A 25,082-nucleotide genomic window follows, 5' to 3' on the forward strand; every position below is an offset into this window, starting at 1 on the left:
GGTACATCATAGCACTAAAATTATTGATTTTTCCTTTTTAATGAAGTTGAAGCGTTTAAGTTATTTTTTTCTTTAAAGATCTATATATGATGTTTATATGTTGGTACTCCTTGTTCCAATCAGATGCTAAGTGAATAATTTATCAAGTACAATGCAAATTATCATATTTATAGCAAATTAAGAATTTAGAACTAAATGTTGCTAAACTTAATAATCATTGAGACACGAAAAAGGATGAGAAGGCATTACTTCGAAGCAAATTTCCTTGTTTTGGAACTGTGTTAAATAAATAAATAAAGGCTTTGCCTATAAATATATTATCGGACACGTGCAAGTCCACCTAAAGCGGCAGCGGCATAACCTACACGAATTATCCGATTCCTGTTTCTTCCCATTTAACAGACAGCAGTACTGTTATAATGTGTTCGGTGGTCGTTATGTGTTTAAGAAGAAAATACAGGAACAACCTTCGTAAAAAAAAAAAAAAAAAAAAAAACCTCGACTTACATCACAGATACAACGCCGAAACACTAAAATAAAACAAAATAAAAATATCTACATGTAAACCATACACTATTTATTCCCCCCCCCCACACACACACACACGAGAGGTTGCAAAATCTATACAACATTGTATTATAATACGTTGTCAAGAAGTTAAGAAGAAAGGAGGAACCTTTTAATAGAAATTATTTTAATTTTTGGACACAATATGAAGCAGGTTGTTCCAAAAAAAAAAAAAAAAAGTTCGAAGATGAATATGTGTGAATGTTGACCAAGGATGAGACGATGAAAGTGGAGAAATAATGGCGGATAGTTCTGTAGAGCAGCATCGATTAAACTGCAGAACAAGTATAACGGCAGAAACAAACATTTATGAGAAAACGATTACAGAAGTCTGTATGAGGCAGGCTATCTGTTCAGCATACTGTACTTTTCTGGATAGTATCAGGCATTCTTATTGACCTTTTTGGAACACCACCTCAATTACTGGAGAAGTTGATCGTTAGTCGTGTTTGGGAACAGTGTCAGCTGTTGCACAAACGAAAAGTAGTGTCTTGAATGGTTGGCCAGGTTACTTCAACACCCAGATTCATGGGTATGGAAGGATGGTGGTGATTTACTGGTGCTTTAGTGAATGATGGAAAATGACTGTTAAATCACTGATAGCAGAAAATATCTCAGCATTTTTTCTACGCCTTCATGAGTGGTAGTGGAATTAGGGAAGAGTTCTCCCTCTCATCAGATATAACAAACTACTAAAAACAGACAATTGTATGCAGTCAGTGGCATGCGGAGAAGAAATAACAGACTTCAAAACAAAACAATAACAGACTTCAAAAGCATTGGTCTATCTATGAGACTGATAAGGACTGCATTGCTGGAAATAAACGGTATGCAACATTATCAGCATGGAAATGTGAGGAAGTCACTTCATCAAGAAATGCAGTGGAAGAGTAGGAGACTAAGACCTTGAACCAACGGATGCTTGGAAGGGCATGGAACAGGATATGAGTGTGGAACGGGATGCCAGTAGGACACTACGGAAATCGGACTGGTTGGCCGAATAACCAGCTTATCTGCTCTCAACCAATCTCATATCTAAGGACCTTCACAAAGCACCATGGTCATGATGCTTTCTGAATATCTTTAGGTGTGAAATCATCATCCTGCTTATCGAAAGACTGAAGCGATCTAAAAAATATTCCATACCTCATTCACTAGAGTAGGAATTCAAGATTTTCTAACTCGTAATACTAATACTACAGCTTACTCTTTTCGTGATATTCGAAAGGTGATTTGGTGACAGCAGATAAATCCTCCACTCATCCAACCAATATGTGAATATGTCTCTCTCTCTCTCTCTTGCTAGTTGTATCCATAAAGAGCGTTGTGCAAAATCTTCCAGCTAAACTTACCTGGTAGACAGCTTATTTTATTATTCATTTATTTTTTGTTTGTTTATGATAATATATTTTTGATAGTGTGGTTTGGTGATAAATTAGAAGTTAATCGAAGGAAATTAAGGTTATCTATCGAAATCTAATGACTGCAAACTTCAAAGATTATATGGAACTTTGTATTTCTGATAATTATATTGAGAAACCGATTGTTTTGCATCGTTTTCATTGGGAGGGAAAAATAGACTTATAGTTAAAAGGAACGTAATAAGTTGGCAATTTTCTCCTAATTGCTTTAAAAATATAATTTCCTTTATTTCTGTCGATAACATATCGAATTTCTATACAAACATTATATATCTGGAAGGGCAGTAAATTCTCAAAGGAGATAAATGTCTAAATGGCAAACCTAAGGACATTCATCAAAAGGAACGCTGTTAAAATATGTGTTTGTACTAGATAGAAAAAATGGCAAAAGAAAAAAGTATGATTATTCATGTTGAAAACTCAACACAACATGCATTTCGATTTTTCGTTACGATCCTGGCAGCTTAATTATTTCAGTTGTCTTTTATATCATTTATGTCTTTCCGTATCCACTCATCCTCAAAATCATTTTTTAAATATCGGTAGCGTTTTTCTTTTATTTAGTTGTAAATGCTATCTAAGTAAAATAAGTATTAAGTTTTCTGTGCAATGTTTCCATGAAATAAATCAATAGATTACGTTGTAGAAAACAAAAATAGCATATCGTTTATTTTTTATTATTACATAAGGACATGCCATATTGTTATGTGCGTGAGTAAGGAAAATAGCAATAAAAAAAAGATGTGGAAGAATGAAGAGAGGAGAATAGTAGTTTTTGAGAATGAATACAGGCCAACACAAACCAGCCATTTATGGTGGGGAGGGGAGGAATGAATCTTGTGTTACGTCACCTGTAACAAATCTTGAGTTTGGAGACCGCAGTTACTCAGTATATGCTTCAGCTGTTTTATTTATTTACGCTTTTTTGAACTTTGAGTTAATCATAGTGGGGAGTTGTTTTCCTCCGGTGTTTCGGTTTTTTCATCACAAGCATAAAACTGCTCTCGATGATACGATGGCAGTTGCATGTACTCTAAAGATAGAAATTAGAGATTTGGGGGTAATTCGTGAGTTTATATCGTTGCCGCCTTAGTCTTGTCTTTGGTGAAGGGCCAATAACAAGGGATCCATCTGGAAATGATGCTACTCTTGAGGCATATTTGCAGAGAGTCTCTACGACAAGAGAAAGTGCATCTAAATGAATAGCATGTCACATAGTCGAGCATTTCCCCTAAAAGTTTTAACGTTTGCAAAGCATCGTACAACATTTTAAGAATCATAAAAATATATTTTCAACTGATTTCCACAAACGCCTAAACAAAAAAAAAAAAAAAAAAAAAAAAAAATCCAATTGCATTAAATGCGACATTTATCGTAATAACCGAAGTTATCCAAATATATCTGAAAATATTAAAAATAAAACTTTATAATTTTTTCCATATGTAACGTGACAGAAGACGGAAATGATTCTTAAACAGAAAAAAAAAAATAAAGAAAGAAAGAAATAGCAATAATACCATTTAAGAAGGTTCTCTAAAGAAGGCTTTTAGTCCAGCAGTCGAATATTCTTTACTTTAAAATTAACAGATTAATTGAATTAAAGATAAGTTTACACTATTTTTTCTCTCTCTTTCTTTCTTTATGTGAACCCCGACGAAAAGTTGTAAATCTTTGTACGTGTACTCAGCGCGCGCGTGGGCACTCAGTGCCCACAATATTAGCGACTTCCCAGTAACGTAAATAATCACACGTGGTAGGCACTGGCATATTGCTTCCGGGAAAGAGTATTGATTTTCAAGTGTGTGTGTGTGTGTGTGTGTACGCGCGCGCGAGCGAAAGAGAGAGAGAGAGAGAGAGAGAGAGAGAGAGAAAGCAAAGGCTGTTCCATAGGGACTTCAAAGAGCGGATGATACCATAACAGAATATATCGAAAATGGTTTATAGCTGAAAAGACTACTTGGAGTGCTACTTAGAGCACACAATAAAAACATCAAGTCCACGTCGAGTAAATGGCGGAAAGCAGTTAACTGACGAAAGGAGGGAGGAAGGATTGAGAAAGAAATGGCTATGCGTAAGAAATCGCGATGGAATGTATCCAAGTACCGCACATCAGCTACTGTCCTAAATGAAGTAGGGGAAAAGAAATGCATGGAACGATCAAGATCTGTTTGCGCATGGAAAAGATATGGAGACAACAGCATGAACACTGATCCATCATTCTTTACAAACCAAGCAGTGGAGGGTGAAATGATGACTACGGTATTGTTTTCCAACACTCACTTATCAAAGAAAGTACTGATGCAGAGTATCTGAACATAGTTGCCGACCAACATCACGGGTGCCATGTTGACTATTTTATTAGCATTTGAGTAATCGAAATAAGACACTTAGGAATGGTTGCAGAAATATTATAATGACTTCGTCTTAATTGAGTAGTCACTTTGCCTTAATTGCATAGGAGCATCTTCGAAAATAATGAAACGAGATGTCTGTGACCGGGTTCAACTATAAACATATCTGATGAAACTGCAGCAATTCATGTTCATAAGTCGGATGCTTGTGGTGTTTTCAGTGTGCATGGAGGCTGTTCTGCAATTCAGTTTTGGTTCAAAATGCTATTAGACTATATCTAATAAAATGGACACTAATAAAGTGAAACAGTCTAAGTTATAACTAACAAAGATTATCAATCTCCCTTACAATCCATTATATTTTCAGACTGGGACATATAGTGAAAAAAATAAATACATCATCTCCAATTATATGAAGAGTCAAAGGCTTCAATTCGGCGACATATAAACTTATTTAAGTTAAGGGATATTACATCCCATATTGTTTCATAGCTGAATAAGAAACTATATAAAGTATCGAGTCCAAGCGTAAGCAAATACCTGGATAGTGCAACACTGGGGCAACTCATAGTAAGGGTGGAGCATAGTTGCCCCAGTGTTGCACTACCAGATGGACTATGTGTTTCACTATCCGGATATTTGCTTACGCTTGGACTCGCCGAACTTTATATAGTTTCTATATTCGGCTATGAAACAATATGGGATGTAATATCCCTTAACTTAAATAATATCATCTGCATTTATATTAAGTAATACGTTTTTCTTTCTTTTTTCTTCGGTTAATCAGCTTCTCTAGTCTGTCTTTAAAGCAAAGTAACGAGAATTCTATTAAGACAGTTATGGAACAAGCATGCTGAGTTACTTTTTAAAATAATGAGAGAGAATTTATCTCATATTACAGAAATTCGATAAGTATGACACTTGTTATTAAAGGATATACATGAAAAAATGAGTATAGTATGTTTTAAAAAAATGAACCTAATATTAAAAATTTATTTTTTAGGGATAACAACAGTTGAATCCAACGAAACTAACCTTTTTGAAACCAGCACATTACACCTTATTTAAATTGATTTCTATATCTCGGATCACTGAATATAAAAATGGAATGCTAGTTCATAAATCACGTAGTACTAATAGCCGTTGTGGAATCCAGATTACAAGCACTGCATAGGAAATACGCCTGACCTGACCCCATGCAGTCAACAACAAAACCTACAGAGCCATCCATTTTTGCAGACTGGAGATGTCTCCAGTCTGCAAAAATGGGTCTTTTTTACCTAGCAGAAACTCAAATCTCAACCTCAATCATTGCTTATCTCAACTTTACCCAATTACACACTCTTTGCATCCTTTCGCCTCGAGAATGAGGGGGGGGTGTCTATACATATGTTCTCTAAGATATACTATGTCAGAGAATGTCTAATCTACAATCTCCTGAATTTGATCTTCTTTCTCTGAAAATATCTGTTAAATTTATTTGTTGTCTCTATCGCTCTTCTAATGTCGAAGAATGACTTCTTTTACTTCTCCTTAAATGTCGACTTCTTCACGCTAATAGTTATCTTCCTTGAAGATTTTAATCTTCACAGCACTGGCTTTACTCCTTCAAATGCATAGATCAAGAAAGTAGAGATGCTAAAACATTAGCTACTACCAATGATCTTACACAAATTGTTCACATGCTACCAGAATATCAGATAAACCCCACAACTCCTCAAACACCCTAGACCTCTTCCTCGTTAGTGACCTTGTCGAGTACACTGTGAATGTTGTACGTCCTGTAGGTAATTCAGATCACAATCTAATCCTTATCTCCTATAATATGGAGTAATGTTCAAACACCACTCTCAATCAAGAGTTATCTTGTACTATAATAATGCCAAGTGAGATGACCTTGACAACTTTTGTGCCTCATTCCCTTAGTTTTCAGCCTTCCAACCTAATACATGAAACGTATCACTGAAAAAAAAAAAAACCTTACTGACATGGAAACATATATTTTCCATTCCATTTTAAAATTCTGCAGTCTTGGGGTTTTCCATAAAGTGAGTCGAGACTGTTCAAGCGAAGAATGGCGAACTTAGTGCGACTGGCTTTCATCAAGAACTCCATATTTCTTTCTTTACAGCTTATATGAAATCATGAAACAGCTGCAGGAAAACTATCAATGCACTCCAAACCAATTTCGAAAGCACCAAAAGTAGGAAACTTGCATCGTGTCCCAATCACAGTCATGCCTTTCGGTTTCTTGCTAAGTAATTGGCCATAACTTTCGTCCAACACTGTTCCCATTTCTGTCAAACTAAGATGGTGCTACTGCGTCATCGGCAGTAGGAAAAGTCAATTTGTCAATCTTCTGGCTTCATATCTTTCTCAGCCCTCTCTAAAGTAAGAGAAGCATCAACACCCAATTCCTACGCTTCCTCTATGGCACCACGAATTCAGTCTATTTACATGTCACCCACCTCTGGATAAACACCATGGAAAAGTTTGTTCAATCTTGCATTTGTGCTCTCCAAGGCTTTTGACCGGGTCTGGCACAAAGGTCTATTAAATAAGCTTCCATTATTTGGTCTGTCTCACGACTTCTGCAACTGGATTGGCAGCTTTCTGATTAGACACATATATTACATGATGGTATGTAGCTCCTTATCTTCTAAATATTTAGCTAATGCTGTGATTCGACAAGATTCTGTTCTTTCATCCACCTTCTGTCTATCAATGATTCATTTCGTTTGACCGCCAATCCATTACACAGTTTCGCTGATAAGAGGACACGTCACTAATCCTGGTCGCTTGACACACCTTGGCTTACATAAATCACTACAACTTGCCGAGCACGAACCTCTGTTATCCTTAATTCTCTTCTCTAACCATTGCAGAAATCAGGCAGAACCGTCTTTTTCTGACATCATCCAGAAAAACACAGTTCGGCCTCATTCCCCCCCCACACACACACGAACAGGTTTCTTACAGTATTACATTTGATGACACTCAAATGTCTAGACAAAATAAAATTTTTCTTCTCAGAATTACCTTGACAACAAGCCTCTCTTCAGCATAAACTTCAGTAGAGGTTCGGTTAGTGGTGAAGACGGATAGTTGTACAATAGGTGTCCTCCCGCGATGAATCTTCGGACTCCTTGGAGGTGTCACGAATAATAATAAACATATCACAGCTATTGCCTCCTCGGCGTCCAAAAAATTAGGATTCCCTTTCGTTCAAGGCACTATTACTTTGCCTCAGAACAGCTATTAACCTTATACAAATCAGAAATACACCCAGCTATCGAATATTGGTCTCACATTTCGGGTGGTGCACTTAAGAGCACCCTAAAAATACTTAACTCAATACAGAAGAGCACAATTGAGATGATTAATGATCTGTCTCTTACAAAACCACTCCACCCACTTTCACACAGGTGCTCAGTTTCTGCTGCATGCATCCACCTCCATATTTATGTGATAACTATTCATATGGACTAGCATCAATGACTCCTCCAATAAATCCAATGAAATGCTTACATCCAACAACCTTTCATAGTTCAACTCCAAACATGCAGAATATATTCCTCTTCCTCCTCGTTTATACCTTCCATCCCACTACTCTGTAACAGTCTTCTTGAATACAAAATGAACGAATAATTATCAATTATGATTTGGTGAATTTGTGGCTATTAATATTCTGCCATTGTTAACTAAGAGCACAAATAAGTTGTTGGACTGGTTAGGGTTAACCCTCTACTTTTTTTCTTTCTCTCTCTCTCTCTCTCCTTTAACCTGCACACCCATCCATACTCAGTTGACAGGCGTGCTAATTTTGTATAGAAAGAAAGTAAGCAAGCACCCAGCGCCCTAGTTCCCAGTATGCAGAGCTAGGACGCCAAACTGCTCTGTATTTCAGATCTCGCTCATTTTTTTCCAGGAGCTTGAGTTCAGAAATCAGCAGCATTACCTCCACACACGCACATAAAGAATTATAGATGCACAAAGTGTTTTAGTCCTACAAAAATATGTGTTTTAATTAAAACAGTATATTAGATTATTACAAGATTCACTAAATGAAGAACCAGCAATTCCTAAGAGACGTTCAAAGTACTGTAATAATAATTTTCGATTAGTTATTCTGACTACATCGCAAATGTACTACATTGGATGTTTATCATTCCTCTGATTTCTAAGCATATGTAGAGAAAGAAAGTAAGGGAGAGAGAGATATATATATATATATATACTCAGTGCACTTACACATAACAGGATATAATCATAATACGCTAAGGTTTGAATGATAAAACACATAAAAGATTAAACTATAATGAATGCTATAGCATTTCTTACTACTATAGTGAGAAATTGACTACAACAGAATTCATTTTGTTGCTTTTCTTGTTCCTCCCTTCTCTGATCAGAATTAAATAACTGTCGTTTGTATATTTGCAACTCCAATAAAATTTTATACTTTTTTTTTTTTCTTTTTAAACATTTCTCATCTCTACCTGGTTGGCCGAGTAGCTGTGTATTTTCCCCCGGAGGAAGACTATCCTGCTCATTAGTTAAAAAAAAAAATTATATATATATATATATTATAATATAATAAATATAGTTCTTTCGGAATAATATTTAATATTTGTTTTTTGGGGTATTAGGTAATTTCAACAATGTAAAACTATTACGTTAAACATTTCAAAAATCTTAATATAATAAACACTAAATCATACATTGTCATATCAATCGACTATTTGAATAAGTAAGAAGTTTCCTTTTTTCGCCCCACCCCTAAATTATTGGCCTTTACCATATTAGGATCCTTAATGAGATAGTAAGTATATATTTATATTTAATTTAAAAATATTAATTCACGACTTTATGGCTTTGACAAGTAGATCATACTTTGCTGCAATAATATGATATTTCTGTAGCTCACGTGCGAAAGCAATAAATATCAGGATGTATGTTTTGAATAAATCGAAAAAACAGTAAATACATAGAACAGTAACAAGAACGATAGCACAAATCTGTAACATTAAATAATGTAAAAATTATATATAAACTGATTGTAGCAAACAATTAGAGGATTTTTTCCCCCATAATAATAATAATCTTGTGTTTCGTGTATTTTACAAAATGATTTTTTTAAATATATTAATATTTTCAGAAATCTGCACTAATATACATTTTTGTTTTATTAAAAAGCATGCAAAATAGGTATTTATAGAGCTGCAAAACCTACATTCTTTGCAACAGCATAATAATAATAATAGTAATAATAATAATTATTATTATTATTATTTTATAGTCACCTCCATGGAGACCGTAGACTCGTCGCGGGAGGTCCACTAACCATCAAAACTTGGCATATTTTGTTTTGAACTTATTCAACGACAGAGCACTCCCAACTTACTATGGCAACCGATTCTACTCCACTCTCCAAGCAAAAAAATATAGTTCTCATGTTCTTACTAACCGCACTTAATTTCTAGGGATGACCTACCTTTCTTCACACTACTCATGTACTGAAAAATTTCCTCCTTTGCAATCCTATAAAACTCCTAAACAACTTATATGTCTATGATATCACCCCCCCCCCCATCAACCAGCCTCTGTAACCCACAAATCTTGAATAGTCACAACAAATAAAAGCATATGACACACTTGTACTATCTACTAATAGCGGCAATTATTTCCCAGTTTTTAAGCTTGTTCTCATGCTGTCGAAGCTCTTGAATATGTTTATATCATTTCACTTGAAAAGAAAAAAAAAAGGAAATTATTTTTTATGACGTAATTCAGAAATCTCTGATACACAACTTTTGCATAATAATTAAATGCAATCAGTGATATCTCATGGCTATTACGTCAAAAAATCCATCCAAAATCACAGCACTTTTGGTTACTTAAAGCGGCTGTAAAAAGGTTCATGTTTCTGTAGAACAGATATTATGGATTATCTACCCCTTAGCCCACATACGACACTGAAGGCCATAGATATTTTTCAATTTGTTGTCGTACACGTACGTTTCCTACAGTGTCATATGTACGTATGTAAATATGACACTGTATTCAATAGATTATTAGCGTTCTTTACAGAACAGGCAGTACAAAGTGCAAAAATAATAAAGTTACCTGCATTCACTCCATAGTTGTAGCTCCGGTTGCATTTCATAACTCTTTCGCATAAAATAAATTTTATTTCGGATAGAAAATATGAACTAAAGAAAGTTACTAAAAGTTGTCCCTCGAATATTATCTTCCTATTTTTTTTAACGAAATAATTCTCATTATGTTTAAATAACGAGAGTGTATATAAGCATTCATTACGATAATAACTAAGTCAATTTATTATTTTCTAAAACATACACTGTTAGAAATAACTTAGTTGAAGTACTGTTCTTTAATTTGAATTTTAGCTACGAACTACAGAACTCGCTTCAGGCTAATACGGCTGCCATGTTATTTTCCATCTATTTCCTACTTACGCCTAGGGAAAAACTCCAACTGCCGGTTGCTCATCACGCGAAACAAGTTTTTGGTCCTGTTTCTATCAAGTACATGTGATTAATAAAATTAAATATATGTTTGCGGTTAGAAGCAAAACAGCGTGTATTAATGTCACAAAAGTACTGAAACCGTGTCGATATTAGTCCGAAATTCCGTGCGTAGTTTGACATAACCACGTTTGTCGGTAGCACGCATGTCGTCATTCCGTTATTATTTCGTGATCGCGAAAACAAATTTGAGCACGTGTGCATGTACTTGGATAATCATGCAGTGCTTGCAATTTCGCTGCTGGTATTTTAAAGAACCACGCATAGTTATATCTGATAAAAATCTCCTCAACGACTATTTACTGATTTATCTGATATGGGTTTAAGTCCGTAATAATGAACAAAAAATGGAAATAGTCTATTGCAAACTTCTCGCGTTGTTAGCTGAAGGCCTTCCATGAACTTATTTTAGTTGTCTTTGGGGTAATAATCCTCCCTATTAATTTGCTTTAAACAAAATTTTCCACCCACTATTAATAATCATACCTGCTTTCTTTCAAAATAATTAAATTTAATAAATTGTACAAAAATGTATACCTAATTAACAAAACTAGACAATAAATTAATATTTAGGTTACGATATCGCGTAATGTATTACATTAAATGGGCAAAATATCGAATACAAATTATATTAGACTAACTCCTGGCGCAAACAAGGGATAATTTTGGCAATGAAATGACCCGTATATGGTGAAGGCACACATATCGATTGTATTTCCTTCCAATAATGTGTTGCAACTACAGACATCTACCTTTAATTGTCTAAAAATACTGTTATTAAGGCTTAACAGTATTTTTATTTATTTTATTTTTGTAAATTTTAATGCAAGTACAAAGAGAGAGAAAAATTAAACCAAATAGTTTTTTTTTTAATTAATTAATTTATTTTTTAACAGGTGTTATTCTTACGACTATGGGTTTGGGGAAGGTATGCGTATCTCGAAAAGAGATAGGCATACCTAAAAGGGGGAAAAAAAATCGTTAAGTTAGGAAATTGCTAAGAACCATACACAACTAGAGAATTGAGAGGTGGTTCCCAAGTCAGAAATGAATTTTTTTAACCGAAACCTCTCTGTAATGAACACTCATATATAAGGAGGGTGTAACAACTGTTGACCGAGGTTTGTTTAGGAGGTCTTGATAAATTTAGACGTCTAACTTAGGAGGGTCCAGCGAGATATGGGAAGTCATTAAATAATGACGTTTCTTTTTTTTAATTTTAATTTTATTTTAAATACTATTAGTACAGTTGACTTCGCTTTTTCTTTAAGATATTTCTTTCGTTTGTATCGCAATTCAAAAATAGTATGAGAAGCCTGTTTTGTTATTTAACTGTTCTTCAAAATGTTACTCTGATTTCTTTAAGGGTGGCGCAATTTCCCGAAGGGGGATAAATCCGCCCCTATGTGGAAGGGAAGAGAAGGTGCCTTTCATGCGGTATTATTTCCGTAGCAGGTGAAGAAAAAAAAATATGAAGAACGAGAAAGAATAGTACACGCATGAAGTCATTTCAAGTTTGCCTGCTATCCTGATAACTTTTTACTGCTAAGGAAAGTACATTAGTACTTTTCAGGAAAAATTCTGGTCACTTTTTCTGTAGGTGAATAAATTGCTTCTCTATCTTTTTAAAATAAGTGAAAAGATATCCTTATACTGGATATTTTTTTAAAAAAGTTAAGTAATATTTAAGTTAGTGTGTCATGAACTCAAACGTAACAAATGAATAAATGATGCCGGTACAGAAAGGTAATATAACTGGAAAAAAATTATACAGAAAAGGTTGAATGCTTAAAACACGAATCAAAATTAAAAATTCTCAGGTTTAAATTTTACTGAATACACGTCCTTCCTTTATAGAACATTCAGAAGAAGTCTGATTCAAACAGTTCCAAGCTCTAAGTGTTATATTGTACTTACCCCTTCTAGCCCATTCATACGTAATCAACGCCACCAAGCGCTAGGCTTAGCTTCACCGCGCTAGCTTCGTATGACGGTTATAGCACTAAACACAGTAGCGTTAGGCCTGATTTATCACTGCCCGCTATGCATTAACCTATTGTTGCATTTGTTAAAAAACATATCCCGCAACTACTGAACACCACAGGAAAATTGCTGTCACTTGGAAGATTTCTTCTTTCGCATCCTTGAATGCACAAAAACTTTCCACATCACTGCTGAAACCTGAACTCATTCAAGACTGTTAAGCCTAATCTCCGCACCAGCGCTAAAGGTAGAAAGCACTACGGCGTCTGCCACAAACAAGCACTGCCAATAACGGAACTCTGCGTTCACTAGTTTTTATAATTTGATTTGAATTATCCAATCGTTTTAGACAACATTAGTTCCTGAGAAAGAGCATGCTTCTCATTGGTTTCCTCGACAAAAGAGGCGGGAGCTACGAAATGACGTCACTATTAGTTTTAAATGGGCGTTACGCTTATAATATCAACGATGGTCTTCGCATTGAAGTTCTTTCGCTATTCGGGAGGAGAATAAACATAATATGGGCGTTCCATTGGCAGACATAGTAAGATGTGTGCCTCAGGAATGATGAAAAGGCTGTCCACATGTAAAGTTGTGTCCTCCCACTCCAACTAAATATCAAATAATAATACCCAGTAGTTCAAAACCAAGGTGAAATAAATAAATAATGAAATGTACTTCAAAAATGTGCAATACATGAAATTGATAATACTTAGTAAAAGAAATATTATCAGTATCTTATTATGTACATCAGTTTCTTAGAATTCTTAATCATTGTTTTTATGTTCCAATGTTAAATACTTCAATACAAAACATTAAAAATTATGCATTTAGTATTAGTTACATAAAATAAATACGAATATATATATTGATATAATCATTTGGTTGGCCACGATGATGCCTTAATATATTCTGAAATATATTTATATATTTTATTAACATTTATTTATTTTTTATTTAAAATATTCATGAAATTTTGGTATACAATTAAAAACTTCAAAAATATGTACAGTGACATCCCTATGAAACAATATGGCTGATCTTATCCACATCTTTCCAGTAATAGTGGGGCTCCTAATAGACTGGTGGTCCAGATACTCCTATAAATCACATAAATTCAATTATTCTCATTGGGGAAGGAAGATGTGGGGAATTCCGAAAATATTTTGTGCTCCTATAAATAATAAAGTAATAGTTATAAATTATTTAAATAATAATATAATATTTTATTATTTTTATTTAGAGTCTTAAAGATGATTAAATCATAAATCTTTTACTCACAGATATTGTCAGAGAAGTTAAGAAAGAGGGTGTGAATGGGGGACATCAGCTCGTTATTTCTTGAGGCCAGAACACCTGTAATATGTTTAATTTTTCCATAAATTGAACTTTCACAACTCAATACAGCTTCTACCCAGTTTTAAGGATAATATATATATATATATATATATAAAATCATGTCCAGTTGTTTTTATATTCTAATTTAATTCAATTATTATTGGGTTATTGGTAACTAAGATGAGGGTCCTGAAAATATTTTTCGGGGAATCCAATTGCCTCTTGGCATTTCTTGTTATTATAAAATAGAGTATAGGACACCTTCTTGAACAGATTTTGTGCAATTTTATTAATTGAATTTCGTGTATGTCTTGGATCATTTATTTTTAAAAATGCATGATCTAAGACATAAAAAGGGGGAAAAAATGTAATTAGGATTTTTTTTAAAGCAAAACAAGCCAGTTTGTCGAAGTGAATAGTAACTCAGCTATTGAACACTGTGACATGGAGAGACGTCTCGTTTAAATGGTAGTAAAATTTTATATCAGGTGACAGATCATCATCACAAATACCCTGCCTACTGGAGGTTTGGATAAAAGTCGAAGATTATATAAATGACAGTACAGCATTAATGTACTGTCATTTATCAACCTTTCCTGGGTGTGATTATTATACAATTATAAATATATGAGTTTAAATAAACAAGGAAAGATACAGCTGAGAAAACCAAGATTAAACTAGACTGTAAAAGTGTAGTGTTGTTCATTGTAACCATAAAGGAGGATTAATGAAGATAATGATGATGTTACTAAATTAAAATCAAAATCCCACAGTCTATACAGTATATACCTTTCAAACAAAAAAAAAAGGAAAAGAAAAGTATATTCATCGAATTATATACATATATTATTTTTATTATGTAACTTGCAACATGTGATAACTGTAAATTATTACAATGATTATTTAATCACAATAATACCTGAGTTTTATGCAAATTATAATATCAGTTAATTAATTAGAATCTGTAATGAACCACTTGCAGGAAAATGTTGTTTATTACATGCACCTAAATTATTTGAGAAGTGAGAAATTATTAAAAATATTTTATTATTAATATTTATTCATTTTTTTTTCTTTATTAATATAAGATGTGAATGCAAGAGCTAAAACTTTTCTTAAATCTGCATTCATATCTTATAAATCATTGAAACACTTTTAATTCAGGAATATTGACACCCACTGTGCAGGAGGAAAAATAAGTGGAAGACCGTATCGGTGACTTATTCTTTAATGGGGAAATTTTTAACAGTTGGGTCGACATCTTGTTAGTTTTGGAATACGTAAAATGTCGAAATAGCAAGAATTCGTGTAAAAATGATGATAGTAAAAGTTTCGCGCTAAAATTAAAAACTGGTATTTATTATTATTATTATTATTATTATTTATTTATTATTATTATTTTTTTTTTCAAGAATTTGGACAGGGTATCAAATGTATGGTCAAATAATCAGTTTTGGTGCATTCAACCTTACAAAAAAATATATAAATAAAAATAAAAATACGGAGCACTAAATACCTGATATAATGCTAAATATGCTCTGAATATTTTCATTCAGCCTGTCTAATTCTGTACTTTCATTGAATGCGGTAGTAGATTCAAAATGAAGTCGTTTGAATAAATTTCTAGTGAAAAATTAATGTGCGAGAAAATTGGAAAGACGACTTTCCTCTGTAGCCGATATTTCAACCGATATTTCGAATTTTGCTTTAAAAAATGCTGTATCAATTTATTAGAAGATAAATTGGAAGATATATTATTAACTCAAAAATCAATTCTTGAAGAAAGTTGGTCAAATGAACTTCCAAGATAGTCTCAAAAGGTGAGAGTAGAATTTTTTACAAACCTGTTTTTATAGAGAAACAGGTTAACAGTGTTCTGTTATGGAGAAAAACATTCATCATTTCTGGGCAAAGGATTAAAACATTGTTTTGATAAACAGTTGTTGTTGTTACTAAAGAGTACAGAGCAGAAAGACTTCAAGTAGTACAAATCAAGGCAACTCTGATGCCGAAGGTTACATTCTCATAAGTCCTTTGGTAAATTCGAAACTTTTTAAAGTTTCTTTCTATGGTTGGCTATAAAATATTGCTGGATCCATATCATTTAAAATCGTCATACATAATAAATATCCACATTTCTATTTTTGTAATTCTAAAAACAAGAAGATTATTCTCTTCTTCCTTATCACGAAATGGCATATTTTCCATTCTTTCTTCTTAAAGTGCGATGGCTGCATTTATTTATTTAATGATGATCCCCAAGAGAAACTTACTTAGGTTGATATGAATGCTGTCGATGTGCGACGACTGAAATGATCTTAACAAAGTTATCTTCCTTGCAGATTCAGTTATCACTATATTTCAGAGATGTGGTCGTTCCATTTGTACATATCTGCATATATTCTCATGGAAAGAAGTTGTATGATATACCGTATTTACTCGAATATAACTCGTACTCTTTTCCTCAAAATGAAAGTTTAAAAAATCGTGGGTCGAGATATATGAGGATTTTCGGAAACTAAAGTGTTTCAGGACAAAACTAAATTTATGTTTATAATTAAATCCTCAGTATTCATTATAATTTATAATTGCGCACATTATTTATAAAATGAATGCATTTAACTTTTAATTATCAACGTTATTTACGCGATCGGCCGCTCACCTTCATCATGCGATTTATTTGAATCTTTAGCGACAATTATTGTTGCTAAAAGATTCAAATTAGCGAATGACTAATGAGAAGTGAAAGCTGAGCGCGAAACGGACAGACATTGTAGACCGGTAGAGATAGCTCAGCTATAAAGACGTGCGTATGACTAGTGTGGTATTAACAAAAGATCGCGCGACTCAACAACAAAGGAAAGCCGACGATTGTTGAGTTGATATCATGATTCTCTTCAACCGAATTCTCAACTTTTTTTGCAACTGCCATAACAACATTCGCTATTTCTTAAAGTTTTAATTTTTTTTTCGTGTGCGAGGTATAAGCAAAACTTTTTCATTTATTTTTAATTTAAGTAAAAACAAGGTGTGAGTTATACGCGAGGGCGAGTTATATTCGAATAAATACGGTATTCTAAACTTTAGCTGATTTGAAATCCGTTACTTTTATTATTCAGCGTTTGGTTAAAAAAAAAATATATATATATATATATATATATATATATATATATATTCCGTTTGATTCTGCTCTGATATATAAAAAATAAACTTTTGTTTGTTTGTACGTTTTTACTTGATCTGTCCTTATACTTGCCTTGTCTTGCGTGCGTGAAAGCCCTTACAAAACAGCAGACAGACGTCAACAATTATTTGGCTGCAAAATCGTCTAATTAATTTGAAGGTTATTTTTAGGATTTAATAGTCAACTCATTGTTTGGCCTTTCCAGTATTAAAAACCAAATGTGTTTCATGTTACCGAATATCTTCCTTTCAGCAGTTCCTAATTATTTTATTTTATTTTTTCTGGCTTAGTTTTAAAGGACAGAGTTGTCTTGTCCTGCTTTGATTAGCAAGGCAGCTGATAGCACGACCTATATGGTGTATATATTCTGACCGCTGTCTGCTTCTCCCATTCTGCGAACCGAAATAGAATAAGAAAATTCTGGACTGAAGAAATCGAGAACTTTCTCAGCTGTTGATTTGAGTTAATGATCAAATATCCAGGGTACTGGGTTGGATAAGTCACAAAAGAGTTCTGGGAAAGTTTCCATTCTAAATTTCGTAGTTCGGCATATGGTTTCCTCCCTGGTGGCTAATGGCGAGCTTAAAAGCTCGCAATTCTGGGATTGAATTGTCATCTAATACATACTGGGCGTATGTAGGTTTAAACTGCAATATATCTTTAAGGGACTGAAATGATTGTCTGCTTTCTTTATAACCCACTTTCTACTTTTTTTCTCTACAGACTGCAAGTTCGATTCACAGCTTTACCAATGGCATTACATTGTATTCTTCATTTCAAAAACCATACTCAAGAATATATACAATAAACTGATTAAATGACTTTGCCAATTTTCCAGGAATAAGATTATTTGGTGGATTTCAATACACCGCCAAAATTCCGTATGATCTCTGATGTGTATCAATGAAATGAATTTACATGCAATCTTTCACTTTTAAAATATGCCAAAGTACTGGATTCGATCCAAAATAGTGAATAAGAGTTAAAAACTGAGACCATCTAAACAGTGAAAGATTGCAATAATATAATGATGATGATAACAATAATATACACTGTATTTAAAGACTTTTTAGGCCAAGGATCTGAGCAAAGTGGCTTTGTTAACGTTAATTTTCAGGACTGGTTAGTCTTAAGGAAAAAAATATATTTTTATATGTGAACGATTGTGTGTGTGTGTGTGTGTGTGTGTGTGTGTGTGTGTGTGTGTGTGTGTGTGTGTGTGTGTGTGTGTGTGTGTGTGTGTGTGTGTGTGTGTGTGTGTGTGTGTGTGTGTGTGTTGTGTTCTCCTGGCCATTTGCAGAATGAAAAACCTGACTTTCAAAAGGAAAATCTTCCACTTCCATATAAGACTGCAAAGCTCTGAGAAAGATTCTAGAAGAGCTTGCGTAGATCCGTCGATATCAAAAGACCTGGCTTCTAAACTCGCCTAGTACGATGTGATGATTATTTATACACAGTCCAGATATACATCCCACAGCACATTATATTATTAAACGTTGGAACTTATTTATTTTTTGATCTATTTACTTAATAATATTTACTTCGTTTTAATTTCAGAGAATGGAAGTAACGATTGCTCAGGGATACGAATCTGATGCGTATTTTGGAACAGTGCGGCTGTATATATCTTGCAACACATCGAATTATACTTTTGACAACCACATAAGAAAGGTCGATGCACATGCTCAGTGTACTCACCTCGATAACGATGCTGAATCTGCACAATCGCTCCTCGTCTAGCATTCATGAAATATCCTGGATCTTGACAGTAATCCTCTTTCACAGGTTTCAGTAGTCTCTGATCTCGCCTTATTTGAACAAAGACACATGGTAGGCTTTTTCTTAAGGTGACTTTCCTTACTTCACCTAAAAATGGAAATGAATATAATTAAGTAAATAACAATAAATAAGCATAAATAAATGAATAAATTCCAATGGCACATCAACGAAAAATCAACATTATAAAAATGGATTGTTAATGCTAATACAGTTTTATGAAACTAAAGTTTATGAAATTTTATGAAAATTTCAACGTTACGTTACGACACTTTTCTGATATATAAGTCAAGAGTTCCCATAATAATTCAATATTTTGCGTCCACCTTGGTCATCGGGATGGCAAATCGAAAAATATACTAACCAATTTACATAATACTCTCCTTTTTTAGAAAAAAAAAACATTTTGTGAATTTTATATTATTTATTTATTTATTATTAGGTTTTTTTTTGTTGTTTGAATATTAATTTTGTACGTTCAGAGAGAATGTGCCTGGTGGAATGCAAGTAGAAAGTGAGACATTTTTGCCACACGTTGAATTAGAACATAAAAATAACTATGGAAAATAATTGATATAGCACTGCTCACACCATATATTATCTTATGCTGTCAGCAGTGTTGAATAATATTTCATTCAACACTACTGCGAAAATTTCAGCTAAAATATTTACTTCAGTAGAAATAAATATTTTCGCATTTAACATATTTTTTCTTATAATTATACCTTCAGGAATAATAATAAGAATATTTTTTTCAAAAATATTCTTGAAATGAATATTTTTGAATGCCTTTAGTTGGCAGAAGATTATGGGATTCTAGAGTAGGGTTTCTGGATTAACTAATCGTTTTTCTGCTCATTGTACTAAATGCACCAAAGGATTACAATCTTTGATGGTGGGATTCAAATAAACATAAAACTGGGATATGCCCAATATCACATGAGTAATGCTGTTGAATAATCTGATTGAATTATGAATGTTACGAATTTAACATTCGTAACATTTATTACGAATTAAGAAACTACAAATTTCTTAATTTGTAGTGGGGTGTCTATTTTCTTCTTCTTCTTCTTCTCTTCCACTCATGGTGGAAGAGTTCTTCAAAGCGGGTTGAGTTCTTCAAAGACGAATTTTTTTTCATTTCTTTCTGTCTGCTGTCTTTTTATGAAGTTCTATTATAAAGTTTAAGTGAGTGCTTTCTTTAATGTTGTCAATCCATTTCTTTCTTGGTCTTCCTCTGCTAGGCTTTTCTTCAATTCTACCATTTAATAGTATGTTTGGTATTCTTTCTAGGTTCATTCTAGAAACATGTCCAAACCAGCTTAATTGGCTCTTTTTTAGTACTGTAATTATTGTGTCTTTAAAGTTAAGTTCTTCTCTGACTTTTTCATTTGTTTTTCTTTCTTTCTGTCCAGTTTGTTCTATAGATTTTTCTTAGGCATTTAATTTCAAAAGCACTGAGTTTATCCGTTTCTTTTTCCCTTAAGATCCAGCATTCTGAGCCATAGAGTACTGTGGGAATTACCATTGTTTTATATATCTTTAGGGATATCTATATAGGTAATTAATGGTGATACATAAGGAAAACAAAATGACATCTTATCAGTGATAAAACTTAGGAGTGATAGATGTTTATAATATATGATGGTTCATATGATAGAAAAATATAATATCGTAGCCACCTAAATGAACTTTATTGGGTGAATACTGATTTATTTGCGCAATCTTGAAAAATCCAGCAAGGAAACCTTGAGAAATGAAATAGCCTAAACAGAGTTTCACTATACCCGGCAGTGCTGTATTTGAATATCTAACTCATTACGTGTTTGCATCCTTTACAGCACAATATGGAATATAATGATTGTAAAATAAATGTTCAAAATTAATTATTCAAAATTTATTTTCTGCTATACCTAAGTCGATATTAATTAGGCTTAATATCCCCTTTATTGTCTATGTTCCATATAAACACACGTATTTCCTATAAATTATTCATTCAATCCCAGTTTTGTATTTAAAAATTAATGAAAATATTATCATCAATATATTCAAAATATTGCGTATTAATATGTTGTGACTTATTTTTTTCTAGGTTTCCACTCGAGTGTTAAGGATTTTGAGCTAAAAACTAGTTTCTAATTCTACAAGGAAACACATATTCTACCATCGCACCAAGCTAATAAGTAGCATAGTTCTATTTTATGGAAAACCTCTTCAGATAAATGCATAACTTACAAAGAGTTTTGTTGTTTTTTATATTTTCTTGAATACTTTCACAGTAATCGATTTATGGATTACTGTGAAATTTATGGACAGTTTCAAGACCTATTTAAATTATCTCAAAATATTTAAAAAAAGAAAAAGAAGTTAAAGTACCCAGTTAAGGTTAACTAGTTTCGTTACTTTACATATGATTTCTTTCTCGTCGCTTTAAATTTCTTTGTGCTGCTCAATGTCTCCATTTATCTTATGATTTTCCTCTATCGTTTCCTCACTCCCCCCCCCCTCTATGTATATATGCACCTGCATATGTTCATATATAAAGATTTTTAAAGCGGCTACATGATGTAACTCACCCAGTTAGAAATGTATTTAGTTGTCCTGATTCAGTAGCCTAAAACAGACACATTACATAAACAATGAGCAAAAAAGATGAAGAAATCAAAACATCAAATCTTGACCCTTTTTGCATGCTCCTATCTGTGGTCCGCTTTTACGTTATGTTTGATGCCCGGATTACCAGGCTTGAAAAATGCTTAACGAAAACTTAGAATGAGGTTATGCTCTTAATGCAGCGTCTGATATAGTCGCAACGGGCAGTGAAGCAGGAGGTAGGCTGGGCACTCACTGGTTAGACATTTGTTCCTATTTTCTGAACACTATCTGTGCAGTAACAAATTGATATTTTTATCTAATAGGTGTGACTATAATGAGTGTGAAAAATAATTTCAGTTATTCTGTTCAGTTGTGAAGAAGAAGAAGAAAGCAAAATGGGGTCATTACTAAAATTCTATCAGGACTTTAAAAAGGCTCCTTTCTCAACATGCTTGCATGGCGTTCATACGACCCTGTTCCTCTTTAAACATAAGGATTTTCTGACAATCTAAAGAATGGCAGGTAAGTCAGTAAAATTATACAAATAAACGTCATTCGATTATTAATAAAGTGAAAACGAAACCCAACGGATGCTCTATTTCACCCCTTCTTCTTCCCCCCCCCTTTCTGGTCCCCTTCCCTACTTCACTATATGTATTCCCCCCCTCATACAAGGATTACATTGATTGCTATTTCATTGTAATTGGAATTAAAATTATAATTCCAAATAATTATACATTTATTTGTATTATCTGAAATGATAAAATCACAGTCAGAAATTTATACAATTTAATTTGTACAATTATTAATTTTTTTATTGGTCTGTTTCCGTCTTCCAGTTTTGAGTTCCTTAGTGAAGCATCTAAAACATATTATAGCCATGTAATCGGAATGTGTAACATATATACAGTACATGCCATATAGTATATATTAATAATAATGGCACATTACAAATATTCATATTAACATATTATAAATTATATAATAAAATTCAAGTAGTTGAATTTCTTATAGAACGAGAAGTGTAACATTTGAATTTCTCATATACTATCTTTCTTTTTTTTTTTTTCAATACATTTATTTCAGGTTTGTTAAAGCGTTAAATAGACGTGTTAGTCAATGGTAGCACAAGTTATCCCGAGTAACAGAATTTGTTGTGAAAGCCGGTAAAATTGCAATTCTGAAACTATTAATTATTTGATGAATAGCCGCTAAGGAATGAAAATTCAACTTAAACGATGCACGCTTTTTTTTTTTTTTTTGTGGGTATGGTAATGTTATTCCTTTCTTAATGAAAATAAAACAAAAAGAAATACTGTTGTAATGTTTTATGAAGAGTCATATAACAAATAAATCTGAAAATCAGTTAAAAATAATACTCACAGATTATGATTTCCAATGAAAATAGAAAATATGCAATTGTATTGGTCAAAAATTCAAATTACACTTACTGTGTTTAAAACTCCAGTTCGTTAGTTAAGAATCGTAAATATTCAGTTAATTCTTTCTGACCTAATAGGAAAGAATCCATTTTACTGATATTGTATTAATACTGAAACTTAGAGTGTGATATGGTTTCGGATTACTAGAACTCAAGATTTATACCTTCGTTGTATAGTAATGCATGTACAAAGTTTCTGTCCAGTTGTTGGATGCTCTGTTTATATATATATATATAATTACTGCATCCCATTACACTTTCTTGAAGATATAAACTTCAGCACATTAGTAAACGGGGTATTCACAGTTCATCCTAAACCTGTGCAAAAAAAAAAAAAAAATCATTGAATTCATGTGTTCGGAAAGATTTGAAAAAGTAACAAGTTTTACAGTAAATGAAGTCTTTTGTTAGATATTTCACGAATAAAAAATGACATAATATTTCATTATTTAAAGTATGGATATTCTACTTTCTGATATTAGGATATGAAGTTCATTTTTGAATATCATAATTGCTTATTATGATAAACATTTGATACATATCCAATGTATTTTCTGTTAATACAAACAAAATCGTGCTGAAATGAGCTTTCAGTTATGTTAATTACTCCTGTAATTATGAAATATTATTATCAAACTGACGACTAACAGAAACTTGGCGAGGAAACCGCAATTAGGCTTAGAGTTGTCCATTTAGAGAATAGTTATACCATTGCAATTATAATTACAATTATTATTCATTCAAAACACGTGTTTCGAAGCAGTGCATAATTATGGTACAGTAAACAAGAGATAGACTGTACTTTTAATATCCTGTACGTTCCTCAGCGAAATATTTAACACAACTGAATAGCAATTTTCATTTCAAAATGAATTTACAGATCATTAATCAAAAATGTGTCTTACACACAGCTTAAGTGTTGATTATTTATGCTAATATAGACTCAGTTTTTACGAAAGGTGTGTTTAACTACAAAAATTAATAACTGTAATTTGTATGTTAGTCAGCTACTGTAAGAAATATTACGACAGTTCTATTTGCTAAATAAACAGAAAATTTCCTGTCACAGAAATTTTCGTATCCTGGATAAAGTTTGAGATAACAAATGCCATTTAATATAACTATTAATATAAAATATAAGTTTTTGTACACTAAATGCAGGCCAGTCTTATTCATATGCTGACAGATCATGGTTCTCTTTGCCTAGTTAACCTATCTTTGCATAGTTTAGAAAAATAAATAAAAATAACTTTGAAATGATCTTGCGAGAACTGTTATCTGAAAAATAACTTTTTAAACAATATGTTATTGTTACAGCCAGAGGTGTACTGAATCTAAATATTTATAGGCAATTAAGGCATGCTTAGTTCAATGAACTAGTAAGTTTCCAAATATTAATAAAGCAAAAAAATATTTGCGATCAAATTAAGCTAAAAAAGGAATTAACTTGTGGTCGTTATTTTCGTTTCTTTTTTATTATTTTATTTTAAATTGAGCTGTCTTATTTTCCATGCATTTTTTCGAATGGGTTCTTGAGCAAAATAAACCGCACTCCATTATTTCTAGCACAATGTAGTATTATTTTTAGATCACCTATTTGAGCAGCCAGATGCCCGAAGAAACTCGTGAGACCAGCTAAGTAAGTTTCGTCTCCAGATAAAGATACTGTTTAGAACTCCCCCCTTCCCATTTGTCATAAATTTTCACACATGATAACTCCCTCAGAAATTATCTATAACAAATACACAAATCTTCTCTCCGTGAATCACAAGTTTCATAAAAATTTATATATATATATATTCACTTGTCTTAGCCTTTTATTATAGAAGTATTCCTATAGTTTTCAGTGAAATAATCCAATAAACAAAAGACGTTATC

The 25,082-nt window shown here is 32.8% G+C and overlaps 1 long non-coding RNA gene across 1 annotated transcript in view; it reads right to left on the bottom strand.

Annotated features, from left to right (window-relative positions):
* LOC150107229 (uncharacterized) overlaps positions 1–12,929 on the bottom strand; it is a 297,998-nt gene extending 285,069 nt beyond the window's left edge. Inside the window, exon 1 of the long non-coding RNA XR_016548179.1 lies at positions 12,805–12,929. This is a non-coding gene — a long non-coding RNA (uncharacterized LOC150107229). The remainder of the gene's footprint in view (positions 1–12,804) is intronic.
* Positions 12,930–25,082: the final 12,153 nt, after the last annotated feature.

The sequence above is a fragment of the Typopeltis vanoorti genome, chromosome 4 (assembly GCF_054136105.1).
Source record: "Typopeltis vanoorti isolate ZY-2024b chromosome 4, IOZ_Tvanoo_1.0, whole genome shotgun sequence".
NCBI classification, from domain to species: domain Eukaryota; kingdom Metazoa; phylum Arthropoda; class Arachnida; order Uropygi; family Thelyphonidae; genus Typopeltis; species Typopeltis vanoorti.